The sequence below is a fragment of the Saccopteryx leptura genome, chromosome 3 (assembly GCF_036850995.1).
Source record: "Saccopteryx leptura isolate mSacLep1 chromosome 3, mSacLep1_pri_phased_curated, whole genome shotgun sequence".
Classification (NCBI taxonomy): Eukaryota; Metazoa; Chordata; class Mammalia; order Chiroptera; family Emballonuridae; genus Saccopteryx; species Saccopteryx leptura.
The window spans coordinates 275,725,156-275,730,548 of NC_089505.1; the positions used below are offsets into that span (position 1 = coordinate 275,725,156).

General features: G+C 38.3%; 1 pseudogene; it reads right to left on the reverse strand.

Annotated features, from left to right (window-relative positions):
* Positions 1-1,237: 1,237 nt before the first annotated feature.
* Positions 1,238-3,528, reverse strand: LOC136397936 (protein PALS1-like; annotated as a pseudogene).
* Positions 3,529-5,393: the final 1,865 nt, after the last annotated feature.

The following is a 5,393-nucleotide window of genomic DNA, read 5'->3' on the forward strand; positions in this document are numbered from 1 at the left end:
AGCAAGATTATCAAATCAATTGTGACAATTTAAGAAAAAAATTCAAAAAATTCTAGTCTTTAAAAAGATCAGCATGTTGCATATGCTTAACCAGATCAGAGTCTGCTGAGTGTGCAGTAAAGTCTGATTCACAAAGTTTGAGCTAAAACTTGGTGCTTCTAACAGAATGTTTTCAAGAATTAAAGGTCATCCAAATGAATTCAAGCCTAACAGAATAGCACCAGACCAAAGTGGCAGCTGAAAATTTTTTTTTAACACTGTAAAGACTATTTAATGTACTTTTTATAGTTAGTTCTTAAAATCCGGTGTGTATGTTATACTCTCAGCACATAAGAAATTTTAAGGGAAGTATTTCTGATCACTAAACCAGTTTTCTAACCAAATAAAGTTTTGTGTAGTACACAGAAGCACAGTCTGTACCAACATCCGCGCCCCACCCCCAATTCCCATAAAGTCATTTAGGTTAACTATTAAATAATATCAATATTTATAACTATGTGAGACATGCTATTGTATACACACACACACATACACACAGTTTTTCATGGAAATATGATAAGGCAGAAAAGATTTCGTTAGGGAGAAAAAAAAGATTTATTTTTTATTTATTTAATTTTCTAAATGAGAAGCAGGGAGGCAGAGAGACAGACTCTTGCATGCACCTGTCTGTAATCCACCTGGCATGCCCACTAGGGGGCTATGCTCTGCCCATTTGGGGCATTGCTCCATTGCAACCAGAGCCATTCTAGCACCTGAGGCGGAGGCCATGGAGCCATCCTCAGTTCCTGGACCAACTTTGCTCCAACCAATGGAGCATTGGCTGTGGGAGGGGAAGAAAGAGATAGAGAGAAAGAAGAAGGGGAAGAGTGGAGAGGCAGACGGGTGTCTCTTCTGTGTGCCCTGGCCGGGAATCAAACCTGGGACTACCACATGCCAGGCTGGTGCTCTATCACTGCACCAACGGCCAGGGCCAGAAAATATTTTTATATGCATAAAATGGAACTGCTCTGTTGAAAGGTTCCATTTAAAACCCCAAATGAGGCAAGAATATAAAGCCATAGACAGTGAAGGCTACCATGCACAAGTTATCTAAGGGAATTTTCTTCTCACTAGTCTGAGATCTAAGGTTGACATTGCCTGCCACCTTGAGCTCAGCCTCTTGCTGAAGTATTTGGTTACCTTTGTACTGGGAGTTTGCCAGACCAAATCCAATCATGCCATAGAATGGGTGTTTCTTTCATCTTAGCCAAATGATTGACACCCACAGAGGTTCAGCATCATTTGTTAATTAACCGAAGCTATTCCTGGATAGCCTTTATCAAAATCTGAATTCACAATGGCTATGTCAAATTAATGACCATTGTTCCGCCCTATCTCTCAAGTTTTCTTAATGATTTCTCTCAACTATCTGGCTTTGGATTTTTGCTCTCTTTGGCCAATAATGCCTGAAATCTTTTTCGTGAAAGGAGTGCAATAAAATAATATGTTTTCAAGTCTGAATTCCAGGAAGTCTTCAATGACTGTACGAAGACTTAAAAGACATTTTCCCAGAGTTGATTGCTGGCTGTAGAGAATCTTTACTGACTCCATACAACTTTTTCTTAAATTCACCATTCTCAGTGAACTTTCTGGCTGCTGTGTTTGCCTTGAACACTTGTCGAGAAACAAAGTGGTAACCTCTACTGGGTACTTCATAGTTTCCCCTACTGTGGGTTGTTTGAGGAACTGCAGGTGAAAAGTGAATTTTCTCTTTGTTCATGAACCTCTGACACAATTCATTCTAACTACCCTTCTGTGGACCAATCAGAATGATAAGCCTTTTCCATTTGCTGGCTGATGATAGAGGGACATGTCCTCATAAGTTAAGATTTCTTCTTTGTTAGCAGTCATCATTTTTATTGGCATTATATAAAACTTTTTTCCTTTTTATTCTTCTTTGCACACCACAGTTTTCCTGATTTTTCTATTTCTTTATCTTCTATGGTTTGCTTCATGGTTCCCCTTTGCTACTGAAAGCATTTCCCTGGAACAAGCCTCGCCAGAGGCTGGTTATCTTCATCCCTTCCCCGGAGCCTTGCCACCATTTGGATCTTCTTGACTGATCACATGAAGTATGTCCCCTTTTTGAAAAGACAGAGCTAACTCTCGACATGGAACATGAGGGTCATCTGAAGGGTCATAGTCAAAATGAGCTTTTACATGGATTACAGTTTCCTTGGCAGGAGAAGTCTTGATCTGTTGACTGGGAATCAAACACAAATATCAAAGTACCATGCAGATCAGACAACAAGTCAAAAACCTCAGTGACATCTTTCCCCCGCATTCCAATGCCATTGGTCTCTGAACTTCATCTTCTTCATGTAAGAGACCACTATTCTCTGCAGTATCTCCTTTTACTATCTGGCTAAAGATGACAGAATCCATTTCTTTATGAACCGTAGCACCCAATGGAATATCTAAAACTTTTCTAAACAAAATATATTTACAGTTTCTCCTCAGTACTGGCCAATGCTTTCATAAACTCTCTCCTCTGTTATGGGCTCTAGCTGCATTTCCTGCTTAGTGACCTTGTCATGGGGCAGTAAAAGTCTCTGAATATGTGGAGCATTCAGCAAACTGGTTAACTCTTGTCTTCCCTTCTGGTGGATTGGCTTCAAAAATAGTTTGTACCTCTTGTGCAAGATCTCATGCACCACAGATAAGAGGACGTGTACTGTGACAGTGTTGTGTGCCTTTTTTTTTTTTTTTGATAGAGACAGAGAGAGTCAGAGAGAGGGACAGAGAGGGACAGACAGAAGGAAGGAATAGAGATGAGAAGCATCACTTCTTCATTGTAACACCTTAGTTGTTCATTGACTGCTTTCTCATATGTGCCTTGACCGAGGGTAGGGTGGGCTACAGCAGACCCAGTGACCCCTTGCTCAAGCCAGTGACCTTGGGCTCAAGCCAGTGACTTTGGGCTCAAGCCAGCAACCATGGGATCATGTCTATGATCCCATGCTAAAGCCAGTGACTCCACACTCAAGCTGGATGAACCCCAGCTCAAGCTGGTGACCTCAGGGTTTTTGAGCCTGAGTCCTCCATGTCCCAGTTTGACGCTCTATCCACTGTGCCACTGCCTGGTCAGGAACAGTGTTGTATGTTTTAAATGCATTCTGGAAACCCTTTTTTTATACAAGATGTAAAAGCAGTGAAACATCCTCGTGGCTCTGAGAATCTACCAAAGTATGTTGGATTGTTTAAGGGAAGAAAACAAGTCTTCCATTTCTAGTATTTCCACAGCATAATGAAGACTTCCTAAGGCAATTTTTTCCTATATATCAAATATGAGGTTATCTATTCCAGGCTTTGGAGAAATTTGGGTTAGTTTCTTAAGTCTCATGGAAGAATTAAAGCCAAGTTCTCATTTTTTCCCTCCTTCCTCTTGACTATGCTTCTTATCCTCCTGTTGCTGAATGAGCTGCAACCATGCACTTTGACAACACGTATCATCCCTGTGCCCAAATCTCCAGGACTGACACCTGCCATCTCTCCTTGCTTCTGAAGTTCCTCTCTGCACCACTGTGGCCATGACCCAGCTGCCCCAGTCACCCCTAAATACTGCAGAAATGACGATTCCCCAGCAGCACTTAAACTACTGGATAAAGAATCCAGGAACTCCTGATTCCCCATCATTAGTTTCTGCCCCAGCCCCACCACCAGCTGCTGCCTTCTCACCACCCTTACTTGTCTTTTATATGCTATTTTTTCCCCTGGTATATACTCTTGACCCCAACTTTTATTCAGATGCTACATCCTACGCTTTCAAAGTTCAGACTTAAAAGAGACCTTTCCAAAACCTTTGGTAATAGCAGTTATATCTCTCGTGCATAGATTTGCTTTACTCCAGTGCTTTATGAAATTATTTTCCAATGAACTTACAATTTCGAGGGGACACAACTGGATGTTACTTATATTTTTAATTCCTGTAACATCTAACATAGAATTCTGTGTATGGTAAATTTATAATATTGTTTTAAGAGTTAAAGCTGGGAGTCAAATTCTATGGCACTGTAAATGTTAATTACAGTTATTCTTGTTATTAAACCTTCAGTAAGTAAGTAAATGCTGGCAGAACGTGGTTACATTTGAAATGGTTTTACATCGTTTCTTGCCTTGTTTATATAGTGATTAGTAAATGAGAAGAAACGCATGAGATAGGGAGAGTTGAGAAATAATTTATTTTCCTATTTACAATGGCCATCTATTATAAGCCTTTCACTGTTTTGGAGGCAGCGGTAAGACTCATTCTGTGCCCTATGTTAATTTCTCTATATGCTTTTTAGGCTTGCCTATACAGCAAAAACATTTCTTGACTCTGTATCTTGCAAAAAGATCATTAAAATAACTGAATCTTCCTAGAAGTTAAATATAGAAAGAAATAATGTACTTTTTTACTATGACCTGCTTAACCTACCTCAGTTATTTTTCTTTCCAAATGCATAGTTACCTGCCAGATAATTGCTTTGTTTCATATTAAACTTAGTCATTCAAAAGTAGGTCAGGGAGAATCAGTATATAGGTGAGAGAATGCAGCCTGATTTGCTATCAATTTCAATTTTTAAGATACAGACCTTCATTTCTAGTGTTTGTTACTAAATAGTGATTATGTGATATGATTTCTGAAAATGCTAATATCTGGGAGTCATTGCACTAATACAATTGGAAAATAGTAAAATAGTATCAATGTTAGAAAAGAAGTGAATGTACACTTAACATTTTGTTAAGAGTGTAGATCTCAATAAAGCTATAAAACAAAACTAAACAAAACAAAACAAAACAAAAAACATCTTGCACAGAACCTGAAACAGAACAGGAAGAGTAACAATTTCCAGCAACCCCTGAGAAGCTGGGGAAGAAAAGCAACATGACAACCTAAAATGAGTGCAGGTTTTGGAATAACATTATAACATATATAATATAATATAATATAATATAATATAATATAATATAATATAATATAATATAATATCTTGGGTATCATTTAAACTGTTGTGCAGCATAGAAAATGATATAACTTTCACGGTTCATTTTCAGAAGGTGGCATAATGTTTGATGCCAAAGCCTTCCCAGGCTGAATAAAAAGCAAAATCATGAGTATTGTAAAAATTATTAATAAAATGTTGGCATGTTATATTGAACACACACACATACGCACACACAGGATTCAAAATCATTATACTCCAATATGTTTTATTAAATCTGAACTTTTAAAATTATCTTGCCATTAAACTTTTAAAATATTTTTTGCAGTTACTGTCAGAAATAACTTTCCCACTGCCTCACCGGGGTTCCCTTGTGTTTGGAGATTACTACAAAGAAATGAAAAATTACATTAGTTTCTTATTTCTTTG